Genomic DNA, 21325 nt, shown 5'->3' on the forward strand with positions numbered 1-21325 from the left:
ACGGAACTGTTTTACATTTCTGTGGTTTGGGTTGTTTACATTACCTCTTGTCCCCTGTTTGCCAGTGGCATCTTGGAAAAGTGGAAATGCACCCTTTAAGTTTAGAACAGTTCAAGGAAACATAATAGTATAACTTTTCAATCATCATAAATAGGACCTTCAACATGTATAATTTGAGAATCACATTTTGATTCCTTTAGTTTGGAGTGGGCATCTAGTTAGAAAAGACTCAACAGAGAACCTGAGGCCATATTTATTGCACTTTCCAACTCTTCTAGATCTTCCTTATAATAACTCCTAACAACAGTTGTGTGCCAGGCACGTGGTAAGTTTTACATGTAACATTTAATCCTCACTATGACCCTTTGAGATAGCTACTGTTATTCCCATTATAGAGACGAGGAAACTAAAGAAAAGTGACTTATCCAAGGTCACTCAGTAAGGGCAGTGGCAGAGGCTCAGTCACACTCAGTCGGCCTGGAGCCAAAGCCTGTGCACTTCACCACTATGCCCTACTGCCTTTCCCCCAAAAGCCTTCAGACCTTGGTACTTCTGTCTCTGCCTTTTCCCTACAAAGTTTCTCTTTCTTTTTTCTCACCTAAATCTTTTGCTTCACTGCTTTTTCTTTTCTTGTGATATCTTTTTCCTCGATCTTACAAATCTCTTTGATGAAAACAGCAATCTTAATAAGTCCAACCTTGCCAGGTTAGTCTGTAATCAAACTGAAACCCCGGGACATGATATTGCCTTGACATTACTTTTGTTCATTTTTGTTAAGTTTTCCTTGAATAGCCTTTTCAAATTGCTATAAATTTCTTATTGAAAGAGATTTTTTGGAAGGAGAGTGGAGAAGGAAGGCTTTATTATAGCCTGAAAGGGGAGCCTCTGTGAGGCAAGTTCTAGGTTTAGATTCTCCACTTATTGTAATGTATCCTGTGCAACTAACTCTAGGGTAGGCCATTTAACTTCCTTTTGACATACTTTAATATGTGTTTATATAATAAGATAACAGTAAGTTTGAAACTACTCTATCTTTTTCAGAATAATATACTTTAAGAATAGGAAGCATAGCCATTATTCTTATCATTATATTGTGTTCTCTGGAAGTTACCTAATTTGGTTATAAATGACAACCAAACAGTAATGCTGTAGTCTATTACTAATGGTTCCATTACCTGTGGAGTTGCTTCTAAAGTTATATAATGTTGAAAGGCTTTATAACCTACCAGTGCATGAAACCTGGGTTGAAATCTTGGCCCTTGTTTGAGATGAAAGATATCCAGCAGGCAGGTGCTGGGGTGAAACAAGGATAGTTTTGAGATTAACCTACCTCCTTACTTTGTTTTGTATTAAATGTGCTTAAACATCTGTCCTGCATCAGGTTGGCAATAGTAGGAAAGGATTGCTCAGGAATGCTTTGCCGTTTGTCTTTGCATTTTAGTTTTCCTCACCTACTAAAATAGAATTTAAGGCATTTTGTCAGTACAGGTTACCTGGAAGAAATAAAGATGATTAAGCAGATTTGTTCTATATGTATCATTTTTTTATGGGAGTGTAGGAATAAATGGAGTTGTTGCTTTAGAGGACTTTCCTCTGTCTCTCCCCACTCCAGAAGGTAATCATTAGATGTGAAAACGATACAAGCATGTGATAAACAGATAAAGAAGAGTAAGATGTAGGAAAAAGCTAGTGTAACATGCTGAGCACAGCATCACTTGTGTTCAGGTTGGAGCATTGCAGTGCACAGGAGCTTATGTTACTGGGGATGCTCTATTTTGATGTGTAGGTTCCAGCAGTTGCTCTCTTTCCCTGAGTAAAGCTATTTCGAGATTAAGAAGGTTATATAGAAAGTGGCATACTCTACAACCAAGTGTGTAGACATTGGGGAAAACAAAATGACCAGTGTTTCTTGGAAATGAAAGTTTTACCCAGTGCCAGTTTTGCTGTATAATTTAAAATATTCATAACTTTTTAAAATAATAAAGTGGGTGTCTGATGTGATTAGTTATTTCTTTATTAATATTCTGTCTTAAATTTTATTTTTACAATGAGCATTTACTTTTTTTATAATTGTGAAGAGAAATTGTTTTATTAAAAAGAATGCTATTTAAAAATATTTTGACATTTCACAGAATAGTTTTTGTTTATTCTGTAAGTAACATCCAATTTTGTCTTAATACTATTTTGCTTTGGAGATAGTTTATATAATTTTCTGACTTTTATAATATTTGTTATTTTAGGTAGATTTTCAAAGAAATTTGATGGCCTCCTGCTTATGATATTAGATATTCTTGCCTTATTTTTGCTTCAACACAATCGGTTTGAAGTGTTATTTGCTGAATCTGAAATGGATCTCAGTCACTGTAGGGTTTTTTATGTACTTTTCGTGGTACCTTCCAGCATTTTTTTCACATCTTTAACAAAAGGATGACCTTGTATGAGGGAAATGGGTCTGGCTGGTATGATAACTGCATTTCATGGATTGGCAAGATTCTGTTTTCAGTCCCCCCATCTCATCTCAGAAGATCATATCTATAACTTTTTAATGATAATTTTATTCTATTCTTATATATGATTCCCCATGAAGGTGAAGAAAAGCAGTAATAAACTCTGCAGGAGTCTGGTGTGTCTGATAGATATTAAACATGAAACACATATGATATCAGTACCTTCACCATAGTAAATGAGACCAGATTAGTTTTTGAGATTCTAAAATTTGTAGAAGATAAGTATCAAGAAACATAGGGCATAAGAGTATAATTTATTAAATGGGAATATTTGCTAAAATTCTAAAACTTCCCCAAATACTACCTTATACAAGAGAAATCACTTTTATCTTTGACTTAAGAAATTTGACACTAATTTTATATTTTCTACTTAAGCAAGTGTAAATAAGGTTGATGCCAGTTAAAAGTGCCCAAATATACTTTATAAATTCAAAGTTGTGGAATTACTTTAGTTGAGAGGCCCCCAAAAAATCAAGTACAAAATTATATAGCCTGTTCATTAAAATTTAAAATATATCTTTGCACGCAGTACAGACTGTAGCAAGAGATGACCAGTGCCTTTGTCTGAGGTTATGCCTGACACAAACCAGTGTTCACAGATATATCCTGTGTAAAATACAATCTTAAAGCACTTATGTTCCTAATAGAGTTTGAAGTTTAAAATAGGTATTATTAGATCACATATTTTATACTAATAGCCTCTTCACAGTTATTTCACTCTTTCAGGAATTCTATAATAAAAATGCCAAATTGATCTTGTAAACGATATATGTAGAGAAGATTAAAAGATACTTAGTAAAGAAGCTGATGAAAAAAATCCTGAAAATCCTGGTTTTAATGTTTTAACAAGTTAAATTATATTTGGATTTTTCTTATATCTATTATTTTGGCAAGGAAAAGATGATTCAAAATTGGTTTTTCAGAGTTGCTTGAAGTTATCAGTTTTAAAATAGAGTATAGTTCTTTGTTTGTACTTTTGTATAATGTATGTGTAGGTTTTTGTGGAATGTTTTTCTTGCCATAGGTTAGATTTTAAAATGTAATTTGTATTGAAATTACAAATTACAAATAGATTACAAATTGCAAATTTGTAATTGAGATTACAAATTACAAATAGATACACATTCAAATTGCTGCTCTCTTCAAATAGATTTTGAGGAAAAACTTGCCATCCCAAAGATTAGTTTATTTCCCTACTTTCATTGCCCCTAGGCAATTAAAAAAACTTATTACGTGTCCAAGATCTTAAAACTTTACTAGTAAGGGGACATATCTACGTTGTGAGTTCAATCCCCAGTCAGGGCACGTATGGGAAGCAACCGATCGATGTTTCTTTTTCTCTCACATGGATGTTTCTCTTTCTCTCCCTTTCTCCCTCTTTAAAATCAATAAAAACATATGCTAGAGTGAGGATTAAAAAAAGGAGATAGTAAATTATCATGTTTTCATTGGTTTGACTTCAAGTAAAAGATCTTAGAGATTCACTAGGTCTTCCTGCCCTTTTCAGAGTAGTCAGTAGACTGAAGGGTATTAAGAGAAGACCCCAACGATTTCTTATAGCAATCATTTGAGTGTCTCTACCTAACATCCACCAACTTGCCCTTTTATATTAGTACCTTTTAATTTTAGACAACTCTGTAAAAGAATGAATTATAGCTAATCACTGTAAACTTATTTCCAAATGCTGCCTCTTCTAATTTCCATCCCCTCTACATAACTAATTTTCCCCTTTTCACCCTCAGTCAAGATTCATTTTGGTTTTTATTTTAATTTTTAAAGATGTATTGACTCTTGAGGAAATTTAGGCATTTAAAGGGATAAAATAAACAAATCACTCATAGTTCCATTACCCATATATAATTAGATACAACAATTCTTTTTTTTCTCCCCCCCCCCCCCACTATGGACTAACACTTTTTCTAGGATTTTTTAATATAGTTATTTATATTGAAAGTATTTTTGATGTTATTGCACATTCTTTATGAACATCTTTATAAATAAAACTTTGTCCCTATTTAGTATTCTTACAATTTTTAAGAAAGAAATACTGATTTAAAATGTATGGAAATATTTTAAGATTATTTATACATATTACCAAATTGCTTTCCAAAAGTAGTGAGCCAGTTTATCTTCACACCAATAATTATTAAGCTATGTTGTTTCACCACAAACTTGCCAGCAGAAATTCAACATTAACAAGTAAATTAAGGGAGTTGATTTTCACTATATCCCCTCCCAGCTCCTATAGATAGGTTTGTTAATGCAGTTCTTTGTGGTATTTGTCTTCCTACCATCCCCCCCCCCCCCAAATTAAACTAGGATGGGCCTGCCGAACCTCATTTAAACCAAGGTGTCCTAATTCTTTATTTCAGAAGTCTTTGAGCCCAGATCATCTTCATACTCATTAGCTCACCATTTACTCTCTCTGCTGCTTGGTCAAGACCATGCTATTTTTCAGAACATTGAATTCTGTCAGTGCTCTTCTCCCAGGATTGGTGCGATCTTCAGCATTGCCTATTTCACTGTGTTGTGTGTGCCACAGGGCCACCTGTATACTGGGATTTGAAAAAGACTTAGAACATGTTTTTCATTGTATTCTTCCGCCCGTTACAGCAGTAACATCCCTACTCTCAAGGAAGAGGAGGACCTTTTCCTAAGCAGGCTTTTGAGGCCTGTGTCCTTGGAGTGTATGTGGGCACAAGACTTCAGCTGTTAAGGGCTGAGGACCCCAGGCCTGGTTTTGATTCTAGGATTTCCCTGACCACAGAGCCACAGGTACAGTTCCCACAGCAGCTTTACCACCTTGGAGAAGCCACACCAGGCGTGGATGTGTAAGGAGCAGAGGATGCTTGCATGTCTACACCTTTTCTCTCCATTGTGTCTTTTACTCAGATCTCTCTGGTTCCTCAGTATAAGTGGCTTTGTGTATAATGGCTACTCAATATTTGTCGAGCTGAGTATAAAGTGCTTTTTATATAGTAAGTCATTTATTTCTTGAGTTCAGCTGAACTTAATTATCCGAATTAACTATATTTTTGGGTCTTTCCACTTTCCCCCCCAACTCAGTTGAGGGCGTGGTTGGACTGACAATTACTTCAAAACCCTTTCCCCCTCTGCCTTTATGTTAGAATGAAGTGAGGAAGCTGTGAGAAAGAGTGTATTAGGAATGTCAAAAAATGATTTAATATAGGTATTATTTAATAGAGCTCCTCTCTAATTGAACTCTTCCTGCCAAACCCCACAGTGTAGGCTTTGAATATGTGTTTTAAAGGAGGGTGAATGCACTTTGGGAAGATTTGGATTTTGGATAATTTTTATTTGCATTCAGCTGAAATGAATATCCTTCTGACTTCTTCATGATTATATAGAAAGAAATAAAATTCTATTTTACCCAAAACCTGTATATGTTAGTAGAACTACTGTTTCTATCTCCAGTCTTCTCTTTGTCTTGGAGCATTTCTGGTAAAATATGGTTTTGAAGCTCATCACCAACTTTTCTCTGAACATGCTCTGATATATTCTTCTTTAAATGGTGCTCAGAGCTGAATACAGTGTTCTGTATTGGACATGACCAGTCATAGAGGAAAGTGGGGTCATTGTTGTTGCTTGCTTTATGTATCATACTGCTGTTTATTCTGCACAGAACTAAGTTAGGTATCTTTGTTAGTTATATTTTACCGTTTAACATATTGAATTTATTTTCAATAAACCCCTAAGTCTCTTTCACACCTGCTTAATTATATTTTCTTTCTCTACATGTACGATGGTCTGGTTTTTTTTTCAATCTTCTCTTTCTGTCCCTTAAATTTCATCTTGTTAGAGTTGATTCAGTTGTTCCAGTCTTTCCGAATCTTCATTGTATCTTTGAATATATTCATTAAGCTTTTGCCATCTGCAAATGTGATAGACATATTTAATGTATAAATCCAGATAATTGATGTTTAAAAATTAAACAATTTCAAAGTATCTTTGTCATGGTTCCCCAAGACCACCCTCAGTTTTGGTGATTTGTTGGAAGGACTCATAAGATTTGTATATAGCTGTACCCATGGCTAAGATTTATTGCAGCAAAAGGACATAAAGCAAAATTAGCAAAGGGAACCAGATGGAAGCTTTTAAGAGTCCTTTCCCAGTGGAGTCACACAGTATTCACTTAGTTCCTCCAGCAAGTTGGGACAACAGGTGCAGTGTTACATACCAGTGAAGCTCATTAGAGACTCAGCACCCGAGGGTTTTACTGGGGCCTGGTCATGTAGGCATCCTTGGCCGAGCACCTATCAAAATCCCAGACTCCCAAAAGGAAAGCAGATATTTAACATAAACCATATTGTTTGCACAAACAATCCAGGCACAGTGAGCCACCCTTATTATTTAGGGGGAGTTTTATATCATTGTAGGGAGCTGTTTATAAACAGCCAAGTTCCTAGAAGTCAGCCAAGGGCCAACCATTCAAGGAGGCTGTTTCTAAGGATAGGCAATCTCAAGCTTGTTATATTAACTCTTTTCTATACATTATGTTACGTTGACATTTATTAGAATAGTATATATCTATTGTGTTTAGAGATATTTGTGGCATACAATTCCCCATATATACACCAAGGGGAGTCATTCAGTTATTTTTTTGCTCATAGAAGTAACTTTGAATGTAGGCCTTTTTGATGAGATCAGACCTGTTATTTTTACAGCAGTAGACCTTTTGTTTGAAATGCACCTTACCTTACCACTTAGTGCTGGTTTTTAACAACATTTTCCTCTCATTTTTTTCTCCTTATTACTAGTTGCCAAATAGTTACTAATTTTGTGGGTTCCAGACTTCCAAATGGCTAAATTGTAAAGATGGTTTACCTTTTATAGAACCTAGTTTCCCTCTTTTATTATTATTTTAACCTTGTTCATGATTGTGTAAGATATGAGAATTAACAATAACAATAACAAGAACAAAAAAATTCACAATTTAGAAAAAGCCAACTAAATTTTCATAATTTAAATTTCATGAGCTATGTTTTATTTAAGTTGTTACAGGAAGCTACTGTTTATTTTAGAGTTCTAGGGCATTTATCCAAGTGCAGAAACCTTTTTTTTTTTCTCTTACCATTTGCAAAGTATTTAATTTGATGTACTACCAATAGATATTTTGGACTTGTTGAAGAGAATATGTTATTTTCTAAGCTTATACTTTATATTGAGTTATAAATTTTTAAAAGACCAAGAAACAGGTGTCAAAGTCCTTTCACTTATTCATTTAGCAAATCTAACTATAATTCAGTATATGATTGTTTGATACCATTTGCTAGAAGAAAATTTGCCATTTGTATTTCATAGCTACGTTTAAAATTTGTATTTCATAGCTACAAATATTTTAATACAGATATCTTTAGCATTTGGAGTATATTTTACAGGAATATTTTTAAGAATGCCTTTTTTGTGGAGATTTTTAAGAAGATGAAAGATAATGACCTTTGGGATTTTTATTTAAGTGCAGTTCTGCCCAAGGACAGATGAATGATTGGATGACATTTAAAAATGATCCTTACAAGAGCTGTAATTTTGTGATGCTCTCCCCATTCCCTATTTATTGTTCCCTTTCAATATTTCCACAGAGAGCACATCCTTTCTCAGGGATTGAACTACCACCCTTTTGCCAGGTGTTCTGAAATGAAGCTCTTAAATCTGGCCTTGTGCCTTTTTCTCTTAACAATTATAAAGGGAAACCCGAACAGTTATAAAAGGAACTCATTATTGCCAACTCTTACACCTTAAACTGACCATCTCATTTGGTATCGTTTTCTTATTAATTGCATTGGTACAGCTTACCGCTCTGTGTATGAAATAAATGCCCATTTTGAGCTTACAGCTCAAACTGCCCATTGAAAAAAGACTACCAGGACTTTCTTCTCCCTCAATCCCCATTTCAGTCAGAATTCCATTTATATTCTTTCTTTCCTGTGTTCTAAGATACCTTCTCTGAGTAACCACTTAGATCACTTTTTTACTTTCAATCTTCATGTATAGTTTTCTTATATTCTTTGTGTACCTTGAATTATACGAACTTTAGATTAACTGATAACAAGTGGACATAGCCTCCTGCCCCTAAGAATGCTTTCAGAAATAATAAGGTGGCCACTTTCATTGTTAGAAGGCTCTGTGACTTAGAAGATGCTCCCTAACTGTGATCCCAGATCTTCTTTCTTGAAATGCCCACCATTTGGTCCTGTGTTGTCTCTTCTGGAGAAAAACGGAAATGTCACCTCCCTTTTTGATACAGCTCTTCTGATGTTGAAAACTGCTCTTCTGTCTCCCTTTTCTTCCCAGACCACACATCTTGATCTTCCTGTATTTTGCTCACTCATCCATTCAACAAATGCTTCCTGTGCATTTCCTAGGCGCAAGTCACTGTTTGGAACACTTGGCATATGGTGGTGAACAAGATTGATTGGCTCTCTTTTCTCACGGGGTTTATCCCAAGTAGAGGTGAACCCGAAGGTTCCAGATAAAGACAGTGACAAGTAAAAAGGAAATAGTTTCAGATTACGATACATGCCAGTAAGAAAATAAAACAGGGCTATAGGACAGAGAGGCATGGAGATGGAAGGCTACTGCTTCTCTAGGTACTTGGTTTCCAAACATCTCATCATCTTGGTTGCCCTCCACACAACAACACACACAGCCTTTGGCACTGTTCAAATTTGTACAGTGGTGGGATGGACTTTGACCTGCTGATGTCCTCTATGTACATAGGAAGGTAGTAGCTTCTCAATTATATGTTAGATGGAGCTATTGGATTACTAGATCTGCAAGGCCACCATTAAAAAGCAAGAGACAAAAATTTAGACCTTGCGGTTATTGTTGGACTTAGACACAGTATTCTCCAGCCCAGTGTGCTCTCACCTACAGTGGGTACAGTGGGACTAGCAGTTGCCGTACCCACACTGTGTTTCCATTAGTGTGCTCCAAATATACTTAGCCGGTGCAGCAGCAGGGGCACCTAGCTTTCTAGTGAACTTCCTCAGGTCTGTCGTTTTTTAGCTCATCTTCAACCAGTCTTTCTCTGTTCTGAGCTTGGAAAATAAATGTGTGGATCCTAACTGCAGGGCTTTACAGTCCTCCCTGTAAAATTTAATCTCATCTCCTGGCCCTTCCTTCTTGTTTTATGTGATCCCTTTGAATCTTGTAGATTTGAAAAGCTTACATTCTCTGTTGTTTTTCAAGTCAGCAGTAATGACCTTAGCAAACAAGTTCCTTCTAAAGGGATTTTGCTTTCTATAATTGGCACATTTTGAGTATGGCTGTATATCTAACTCTAACTCTATCTAATAACTAGTTCCAATTTCTGTAGTGTTAATATCTAGTTCCCATGTGTTCCCTCTTGTTTTCAGTTATTTCATGAGATGTTTGCTAAAGAGAGGGAGGCATACTTGTTAAGTCTTCATTCTAGAGTCAAAGTGATTTGGGTTTTAATTTTTTATTCTGTGTCCGGTTATTTGTGTAATACTGAGCATGTTACCTAACCTCTCTGACCATTGGTTTCCTGATAATTGTTCCTGCTTCATTGGGGGTATATGAGATAATGAATATAAATCACCTATCGTAGTGCCTGGCATATAGAAAGGAGAGCCCAATAAATATTAGCAACAACAGCTGTAGTCATTGTTGTCAGCCCTATGAAAATTAAATATACTCCGTCTTGGGTATTCCTGATCTAAAACCCTTTAAATGCATCTTCACATACACAAATACACACATAGCTATATTTTTGCCATTTTTTCCCTTAGGGATAGACACAGTGGAACATCTTTGTTTTTTAAGCCTTATAAGTCATCTATCTTGAATTTTACTACATAAAGCATCAAACTTATCATCTCTGAAATCCATATTTTCTTATTGAAAGCTTAAATTTTCTTTTCTCTAGTCATTTATCATCTTTCCAGTGTTCCCCAGTTTCTCAAAGATTAGCAATAATACCAGATATTTTAATGGCTACCTTGGTTTATCTTTGAGCCTTGTCTAAAATGAGATGTGGGCATGAGATGCTGAAAGTAAATATGGAAATTGCCTGGGCATTTCACTTAGTCATGGCTCTCAGGTCTGTTAGCACAGAGAATAAAACTGTCAAATAGCAGGGGAGGGAAATAACATTTATAACTACTTTATGACGAGCTGTGAAAATGCCTTTATATAGAATATTTTATTTAACCCTTTTAGTAACTCCATTTCACAGGTGAGGAAATTAGCAGTAGAATTTAAAATACCTAGGCCATCTCACATCTACTAAGTGGTGAAATCTATAGAATTTGAATCAGCTTTGACACCAAAACCATGTCCTTCCCCTCCCATGTATGCTGCCTCTTTTCCCCCTGCTATTTGGCAACTAACATTATACTGACATGTCTATTAAACTTAAACTACTACTATTTTTTCTTTCACTGGGCATCCATCGCTGGAAAGCTAATGAAGGATTGCTGTGGAGGAGATTTTCAAAATCAGGATTGATAAGGATCATCACTAAAGTTGTCAAGTTTCCTTTGGAAAACTTGAGCACTTTAGAAATAATATGATGGAATCTTAAGGTTGGAAGAGACCTTCTTGGTCATGAGTTTTGTTGTCCTGGCCACATAACAGTCACATATGTGGGGTGTATTATAAGGAGGTTATTATAGTATTTTTGTGTCTGAAGTGTTCTTATTGTGATTTAAGATCAATTCTTGTCTTTCTTTATTATACTTCTTTATACTACATTGTATTTTAAAAGCTTCTTTTGTATTTCTGTAATTTAATGGTTACACAAATCTGATATATGTAAGAATAAATGAGTGGAAGTTTAAGAATTCTTCTTCTGTATGTGAGAAATACCACGTGCTCTAGTTTATCATGGAAGGATCGAATGACTTATGCTAACCTTCTGAAAGAGAGTTTTATACACACAAAACTCAGTACAGGTAGGCTGCCTTTGTATTAAATAATTCTGCTTTATTTTTATGTTTTCATGTGGGTCACCAAAGCTTCTAATACTAGTTGATTTCATGCTTTTGTCAGCTGTATTTACAAAAAATTATTTTAAAATACTAAAATGCAAATACACACCATCCTTATTATCTGATACCCTGATTATACAGTCTTTTCCTCCAGCTTATTGAGGTATAATTGACAAATAAAATTGTATATATTTAAAGCTTACTTAACTGTTTAAATAAGAACTAATCCTGACAATTGTTCAGTGGTGGATTCATATTCTACATTGGTTTTGTGATCTTGCGGTGTCATAGCATAAAAAATAGAGTTATTTACTTTGAGTTTAAACCAATATTTCGATGATGTGTAATAATATTAAGCAGGTTTCAGATGATGGAGTGGACAGATATTTTTGTATAAATACCAAATAGTGAACTTCAAATAGTGTTTAGTTCTTTAGGCTAATAGTGGACATTATTACTCCAAAGAATCCAAAGAAAAAATTACATCTTTAGAAGGATTCTATGACTTATCATGAGATTGAGTTTTTGCTTGGTTGCTAAAAAGTAGGCATGACTAAAATGTGAACATGTTGAAAATCAAATGGGCTGTGTTAATTTAATTTCCAGGAAAGCCATTTGGGCAATTCAGCGTTTGTGAAAATCTGCATCCTACTTAAGTTTCTTCATATGAAATGAGCCATGAGCTAGCCCATTAGGTAGTTTTGCAAAACTCAGCATCAAGAACAGTGTTATCCAGGATTATTTCCAGAATAAAATATGGTTGAAATTTGAAAGTGGAGATTGATATTTCTTGAGTTCTGTGACATGAATGTGTCTTAAATGTTTGTTCAAAGTCTTGATGTTTAGTTACTGATGTTAAACAAAAACACAAAGAAAGATCCATTTCAGCTAAGTGATGAAAATATTGTAAGTCTAATCAGAAATTATGATGGGGAAAGAAAAACATATATAATAGTCACATTAAAAAGAATTTGGCATGGTCTCTGATTTTTGTCATAAAGTCACTAACGTACTATTCATGTTGTTTGTTTCACTCTATGGAATCTTTTCATATAATTCTTGTATACTCAAGAACCCAGTTGGTTCTATATAACTTTGTTTCCTATAGCACTCTTTTCAGACTCAGTTTTCAAGGTACTGAAGGGAGAGGTATGGACATCTGGACATATTTTCTTCTCTGCCAATATTGTGATGAGCTGTGATATATATATATATATACACATACCCACACACATACATACATACGTACAGATATAGATATTTTAAGTTTAAAACTGATATAGTAATCAGTTAATATTGTAGTATACAACAGGGGCCCTCACATAATGCATAATAGCAGAATTATATTTTTTCAAGAGGATATTGACATTTATTTTGTTCTTGACTTGCCCGAAATTTATTTACTCTACTTTCACATTAATAAGATTTCCAGTAAGAGATCAATTAGTGCTTAAATGAGTGCATAGATACCAGTTCTCCAAAGATTAAAAAAAATATTTATATGAACCCTGCATAATATATTTTGTAAATAAGCTGAGTATATAGACAGTATTCCCATAGTTGAGTGGTAATAGTGTCATTAACTAGTAATAAAATTGATAACTAATTTATATGCTTCTATGATTCAGAAAATATGTTGTCATTTCTATTTATAAGGCAGCATAATATTTATCTTGAATATGCACATTACCGCTAGTTTTGCCTGTTAGTTTTTAAGTATTTTTTTGGACTTTAGTCATCTCTGATTTGTACTCTACCTTGTTAAAGAGAAAAAAGAAGCAAGGAGGACTGTCTCTTAGCATTATGTTTTCGATTCTTTTTAGCAAGTGTTTTTATTGAATAAGAAACTTTATCCCAACTGCCAGTGCATTCATGCATGGGAAACTTAGCATGTGCTGAACTAAATGAATAAGGCCTTGGTTGTTCCTTGTCTTAGGTGGGTCTAAACTGGGGAACAAAGCAGCTCAAAAACCATGCTGCTTATGAAACCTCTGTTTTTCAGCTTTTGTCTATTCTCAGTTGTATTTGGAATGACTTCTGTCTTGTGATTAATATAGTGCTTGGTAGAGTAGAATAGAAATGATGTCATGAATATTTTATTTTATTTTTTTAAATATATCTTTATTGATTTCAGAGAGAGGAAGGGAGAGGGAGAGAGAGAGACAGAAACATCAATGATGAGAGAGTCACTGATCAAGCCCGCAGCCCGGGCATGTGCCCTGACCGGGAATCGAACCCGATCGCCTGGATCCTAGGTCGACGCTCAACCGCTGAGCCACGCCTGGCCTGACTCATGAATATTTTAAAATACACCAAAAGATATTGAGTCTTCCCCTGCCTTTCAACAGGGCCTTAACTTTGATTGCTGTTTTAATATAAAGTATACTTTAGTTGTTTACCACAATATCCCTAATATGCTTTGCTGTTTGACTGATGTACGGTGTCCGGGGAGTACAGCTCAGACTTTAATGTAAACATGAATCATGTGGGGATCTTGTTGAAATGCAGATTTTTTTTCCCCCCAGCAGGGCTGGGATGGCCTGAGATTCTGCATTTCTAACAAGCCCCAGGTGATGCCACTGCCCCTGATCTAAGGGCCATACCTGCAAAGTGGGGGTTCTATCTATAAGTCTAGTGCTTCTTAACGCATACACTAAGTGTCACAGGAAAAGCTTGTTCTTGGGCATTGGTTCTCGAACTCTAGCATGCACCAGAATCGCATGGGAGAATGTTTGCTAAAACTATACATGACTGGGCTCCCGTCTTCAGTGTTCATTTTGGTGGGTCTTTGGAGCCCAGGGATCTGCATTTTCAAAATTCAGATTTATTTTTTGATGCAGGTGGACTAAGACCACACTTTGAGAAATAGTACTGTTGCCCGGCCGGGCGTGGCTCAGCGGTTGAGGGTCAACCTAGGATCCTAGGCGATCGATCGGGGTTCGATTCTTGGTCAGGGCACATGCCGGGGTTGCAGGCTAGGCAGCTGATCAATGACTCTCTCATCATTGATGTTTCTATCTCTCTTTCCCTCTCCTTTCCTCTCTCTGAAATCAATAAAGATATATTTTAAAAAAAGAGAAATAGTACTGTTAAGATTGGAATTGCTATGGAAAATCACAGTCCTTTCTGGAATGACAGCTTTTTAAAGCCAAAGATACAATAAAAAGCCCATCTTCAAGGTGATTGCTTTGAATGCGGATGCAGTATTTGGCCAATGAGGATGCAGTGGTCTAATGTGGCCTGTTTCTCTGTTCTATCCCATTGCCTCAGGCAGAGGGCGCACGGTTATTGTATCAGTGGTGAAGACCAGAGAGCCATTTCCTCCCTAATTAACTTTGAAGGGGTCTTAATTGGCTAAGTGGTTGAGGTAATAGGTGAGTAGGTGTAGTAAATGGTGGCGAACGGATGCCAGTGTTGATTCTGCTCTTGGATATTCTGACCAGGATATTTATTGTCTCTCTGGGATACATCTACTCCTCTAATAGTACCTACTGTTCTGTTTACCTGGTGTCACAGGACTGGCCATAAAGAACACACAGTTAGTTCTCAAGTTCAGAAAATTAGGAATTCAGGTAACTAGTGAGTTTGTCTTTTTAGTTTGAGACAGGAGTTAAACTCTAAAAAGTGTGTCAATCAAAGTGAAATTTTAAAAATGACATCTTTTCATAACTTTAAAATTGATTCTTCATCTGCTCATGTCTCTTTCTGTTTTAAGGATGTGGGTGGTATTTATATAATACCTAATTGCTTCTCTACAAATTATTTAAAACAAAAGGGTTGTACAGAGGTTGCAGTTATCAGTTAGTCTTACCAGAAACAGTGAGTACCATGTAGAATACTCTGTTTAGCAAACAGTCTAATGTTAACCAAAGTGATTTAAAAGCTTTATTTAGGATTAATCCATCATATGCTTAAATTTATTATCTTATTTATTCACTGATTTGCATGATTTTGCAATTCAGAACTTTTAAGCAAACAGAGGTCTACCCAAAAATGAATTACAGGGTGAATTGAATTAAAGCAGATTGTAACCAAGGTCGGCCCTGGACAGAAACTCGGGATTAGTGAGCGGTGATTGCATTACCTTTTTTCTGCTCCTCTGCCCTCAAGAGCAGATTCCTTTGTGTGCTGCCTCTGGATGGTTTTGTTCCACCGCCGTGGTACCGCTCTGAGGTTTCTTTCTTGCCCTTGAGAATTTCAAGGTCTAGAGCAGAGACAGCTTTGAAAACCATCATGAACTAGTACAGTAAGTGCTGTGTGAGAAGGATATGTATCACACGAAATACTTTATGGTCACACAGAGAGAGATTAATTCTGCCTGAAGGGAAAGGGGAGAAGGTAGACCAACAGTCCAGGGGCAATTAACATAACCCTCTCTGAGATGGGGACATAAACTAAGTGACCTTTTTGAAGTACTGTTCTGTCATTAATTTTCTAGTTTATTAATAACCAAAGAACTGTGCTTCATAATGCATAATATCCATACCTCTTAACACAGAGGTGGTTAGCATTCAGAGGAAAGGGCTCAACTAGTTTTTAAAGCAGACCAAACAATTTTTTATTGTGTGCTAGGAATTTCATTGGGTACTGAAATTTGGGTAGGAATTTAGCTGTGATATTCTCCAGATAATATTAGGTCAATTGTTAATGAACTGTAAAGTCATCTCACCTTTCTAGATAGTCCTTTTTGTATTCCAGCTGCTTTGAGTTCAGAGAACATCTGAATGGAAAATATATGGAAAAGTATTTCAATTCTGTCACATTTTTAAGAGCAGTGGGTTTCTAATGAAAAAGAAACTCAGGAGAGGTTTTTGTTCTAAAGTAGAAAGTCTGTGTTACAGATTCACTATTCACGTCGTCTTCATCTTCATGGCTAACGTTTTCTGAGTTCCTACAGCTATGGCTCAAGATAGATGTAATAAAATTACTGCAGCAAAATGTAATTATAGGCATAGCTCTTATGAAAATTAAAATAATGTTGAGAATTTTACTATATTGTTATACATCGATTAGGAAGGAATTTTATACCCTCCTAAATTAACTCACTTACAATTTTGATGCTCCCTGATGCCTAGAGCTGTGCTGTCCAATGAAATAGCCACTAACAACATGTGGCTATTTAAATTTAAATTAATTGAAGTTAAATCCAATTTAAAATATTTTAAATGTTAAAAAGCATTTCAAGTACTCAATTATCACATGTGGCTAGTGGATACTGGATTGACAGCAAAAATACAGAACATTCCATCATCACAGAAAGCTCTGTTGGAAAGCTGGTGTAGACTTTAGAGCATATGCCAGGCGTGGGATTGTTAGGATAAGCACATTGTATCAGTTAGGATTAAGTTCAATTATATAAAGTAAAATACTGTAAATAATGTGGCTTACAGAAGGTAGAAGTTTGTTTTCCTCCCATGGAAATAGTCTGGAGGCAGACAATCCAAGACTAGTGAGGTGGCTTCAGTGTATAAAAAACCTAAACTCATTTTTGTTTTGTTGTTGCCTTGCCATCACATAGCTTCTACCTTGTGGTTCAGTGTGGCTGTTCAAGCTCCTGCAATCAAGTCTGCATTCCAGGCAGAGAAAACTGGGGAAAAAGGAATAAGTTTGCCTCTTTTAAAGCTGATTTTCCATTTAGCTGTCATCGAATACTTTGACTTATATTTCTTTGGCTGGGACTTACATTTTATATTTCACATGGTCGATATTTATTACACATGGGGATGGGAAATATCTTGGTGGCAATATTTTTCTCTCTTTTAAAAAAATATGTTTTTATTGATTTCAGAGAGAGAAAGGGAGAGGGAGAGAGAGATAGAAACATCAATGATGAAAGAGAGTCACTGGTTGGCTGCCTCCTGCACACACCCCTAACTGGGGATTGAGCCCACAACCCAGGCATGTGCAATGACTGGGAATTGAACCATGACCTCCTGGTTCATAGGTTGATGCTCAACCACTGAGCAACACTGGCCAGGCGGCAATGTTTTTCTCTTGAGAGGACTTGCTGTTGTCAAGTTCCACATAAGAGCCAATGAGAAATCAGATTTAATATTTAGAAATTAATGTAAATGAATAATTTTTCCAGGAATCAAACTCTTCTGTAGTATGTTCTCAAACCTAAGAGAGCAATAGGAATAAATACCATTACCTCATTTAACGGAGGCATTCAGAAATCACATTTAGTTGGATAATCTCTATTGTGCCCATTTTCCATGTCCTTAGTGCTCAATACTGAGCTCTCTATTTTAAGTAAGTTTTTCATATTATTATTGGAGTTGAAGCTTCAGTTGTGTGGGGTTTTGCTCAGGTGTATAACCTTCCAAATTAAAATACTTTGAGATTAATGAAATTAGCAAATTAATCAGTCAGAAATGATGCTCTTCATAAGAGTAGTACTCTGCTCTGTAAGTGTTCTGGGACTGGTGATGTGTTCTAACATTCTGTCTGTGTTTGTTAATAAGAAGTGTAATTATAGAGTATTGTAAGTGAAAGTAAGTGTAAGTAAAATTACTAGAAAATGAAAGTTGCTATTATTGTTTTCAGTGTTTTGTTATTTTTATTATTTATACTTTTTTTTGTTGGAATAAAATTTTTATATTTGCTGTTTTCTTTATTTTTGTTTGTTTCACTATTACCAGGGTTTTTTGTAATTGACTTTTTAAATGTCTGTCTGCACCTTCAGGAGGTTTAGAAAAGAGTGTGAGAAGACATCATAATGAAGAGGGCACATTCAACAGCCATTCTGGCCCTGGCAGGTGTGCTCAGTACTTAGAGCCTCAGCCCGTGCACCAAAAGGTTGCAGGTTCGATTCCCAGTCAAGGGCATGTCCCTGGGTTGCAGGTTGATCCCTGGCCCCAGATCGGGTGCATGTGAGAGGCAACTACTCTATGTGTCTCTCACATCTCAGTTTCTCCCCCTCTCCCGCTCCCTCCTTTTCTCCCTCCCTTCTTCCCACTCTCTCTAAAAATCAATGGAAAAATATCCCTGGGTGAGGATTAACAACAGCAAAAACACAGTCACCCTGTTTTTCGGTCGCTGGCTTTTGCATGGCAGAACATCACCGCCATTGTCCTTGTCATTTTTTTTTTTGGTGCCAGTGTTGTTCATATCTTGTGCGAGATGTAGCAGCAGACAAGAGTGATCTTGGAACATGCTATAGACCTGTGTTTAAGTCAAGTTAGTTCCTCAGTGCTATATAATGATTTAGTGATATTTAATGATTTCTTAGTGGTTATTTAAACAAAGGCATTAAAAGACTTCATTATCGGAAGGGAGAAAAAATGATGAACATAGAAGAACCATTACTTATGTCTTAAGAATAACACCTTAAGAAATCTTTTGTCAGCCTCTGTTCAAAGAGAGACAGTTACAGTGATGTGAGCTTCAAGGGGCTGTTACTCCTGTTTAATGATTTGTCTACAAATCAGTAGGTTGTTCCGGTGCTCTCCAAACATATGCTTTTATTGTCAGAAATTTAGGAGAGACTTCAGAAGTCACATCTTAAGAATCAAGCAATTAATAGATTTTTCTTTTTTTGAGAAGTTTAAGTTTTAGAACAGATATTCTTGGTTGATATTTTCAGCAGCATTATTATAAAGTATTTTACCCTTAGGTATTGACTTAAGGACTGTGACCGGTGTGTTTGCTCTGCCCTTTAGCTCTTATTCTCCTTTTTCATTGCCTTCTTCCCATCAGCATCAGTGCTCCACCAAACCTTTTATCTTACTGTCTTCTCAGACTTCTTTAAAAAAATATTTTGCTTCTCTCAACTACAGATTGATCAAAAGAGTCATTTACACTTGCTTCCAGCCCACTGTGGGAGCTGCAGTGGCTCCTGCCACCAGCACTTGACTGAGTGCGTATTTGAAGATCGCCCGTGATCCACTAAGACTCCAGTGACCTCTCCTGTCACTGCATCCCTTCATCTCTGCCACAGCCCAATTTTTGACCACTTTCTTCTTGGAATCCTTGGTTCCCACTGCTTGCCATTGAGTGCTGTTCACTTGAGCGGGACTTGTTAAATATCTTCCCTTTTTACCTTCCTTCCGTTTAGTCGCCCCCACACTCATCTCTGCCTGGTACAGATCCTGCCTGTGCTTGCAGACCTCCTTCATGTGCTGTGTTCCCTTTGAGCTGAAAACGTTCTTTCTCATTTCTACAGTCATTTAATTCCTACTTGAAGTACCTTTGATGCATTTTTCATTGACAATATGATCGTGTACACATTTTCTATCTATCCCAGCAGATGTAAAGCACAGGAGGAGAGAGGCCATTGCAGCTTCCTCAATATTGTGTACAACTGTGGTAGGCAGAATAATGACACCCCAAAGATACCCATGTCCTAATCCCCAGAACCCTCTGAGTATGTTAAATTATGTGGCCAAGGGGAATTAAGGTAGCGGATGTAATTAAGGTTGATAATCAGTTAACCTTTAAAGACAGGTTAGCCTGGATTATCCAGGTGGGCCCAGTGTAATCACAGGAGTCCTTAAAAACGGAAGGAGAGTCGGAGTGATGTGATGCGAGAAGGATTCAGTTAGCCCTTACCTTAGAGATGGAAGAAGGAACCCACAAGCCTGAAAACCTGGAAAGCTCAAAACAGGGTCTGTTCTTGGAACTGCAGGAGTAGTGCCTCCCTGCTGACACCTCAGTGTTAGCCCAGTGAGACCTGGGTCAGATTTCTGACCTACTGAACTGTAAAATGAACATATTCTGAAAACTCAGTGGAAATGGGATAAAAAAGGTAGGAAAACAAACCATTATTTCAAGACTTAATTCCTTCACAGGATATTTATTCAGCTCTACATCGGTTTTCTTTCTGGTTTGTTTTTCAAAGGCATTCTGTGCAATGAAGTCATCCTAATGAGAAAGAGCCTTATAACATGGATTGATTTCCTTTTGTTTATGTTTTATAATTTGAAAAAGATAAAGATAATGTCCCTTGTTGAACAGGGTTGACAAATAGTAGGCACTGTCAAATGACAAAACTGAAGCAATTTAGTAATGAGCTTGATGTGATTGGTGCATGTTAGGTTTCCTTGATGTGTTAGGTGTTTCCCATAAGAGCAAGCTGCCTTAGGTTTAAATTTGTGATGTGGACAAGCCATTGGGCAGCCATCATTTTGTGGGTCCTGATAATACGAATTAACTTCATCAGAGCTCCATAAATATTAATTCAATGAACAAATAGAGCTGATGAGTGAAGGTAGGCAGTTTTCATTGGTTCACCTAAGAAATGAATTAGTTTCTCAAATACGCCGTGCTCTTCTCCCTACCCACCCCATCCTGCCCCTTTTCTCTTATACAAACAATGTTTCCTTAACTGGGAGCCTTCTCCCTCTTTCCCTTTAAGTCCCAGTAATCTGAAAGTCTCAGTGTGAATGGTAAGCTTTTGGGAAAGGAAGGGTTTCTTAAATTCCCTCAGCACTCACTACCCCTCCTCCCCTCTCCACCTGGTCAGGTGCACCTGCTCTGCGCCCCCTCAGCACCTGTACTTCTGCCTCCACCTTAACACAGCGCAGCGTTATTCCCACTTGTCTTTCTCGCTAGACTATAGACTCCATGAAGTCAGGGACTGTGTCTTTTCTTTTGATCACCATTGTACTCCCAGAGCCTGGCATAATGTGTATTTAATAAATATTTATTGAATGACATTCATGAAATATATTAGCAATCTTAAATATGTCAAAAATAATATGTTCAACCTAAGTAGATAGAAAGTATTGTTTTCCAGTTCTTTATTTGCCTATCTGTTGAAGTTCATAATCCTACCTGTGTTAAACTTAATAATAGCTTTATAGGCAGTATAGTAAAATCTGCATTTATTTTTAAAGTATCGAAGTT

The 21325-nt window shown here is 36.4% G+C and overlaps 1 protein-coding gene across 1 annotated transcript in view; it reads left to right on the forward strand.

Annotated features, from left to right (window-relative positions):
• The window catches only part of RABGAP1L (RAB GTPase activating protein 1 like), a 368977-nt gene that overhangs the window by 130146 nt on the left and 217506 nt on the right, over positions 1–21325 (forward strand). The gene's annotated exons all lie outside the window — the stretch shown is intronic.

This window comes from Miniopterus natalensis, chromosome 19 (genome assembly GCF_054644295.1).
Source record: "Miniopterus natalensis isolate mMinNat1 chromosome 19, mMinNat1.hap1, whole genome shotgun sequence".
NCBI classification, from domain to species: Eukaryota; Metazoa; Chordata; class Mammalia; order Chiroptera; family Miniopteridae; genus Miniopterus; species Miniopterus natalensis.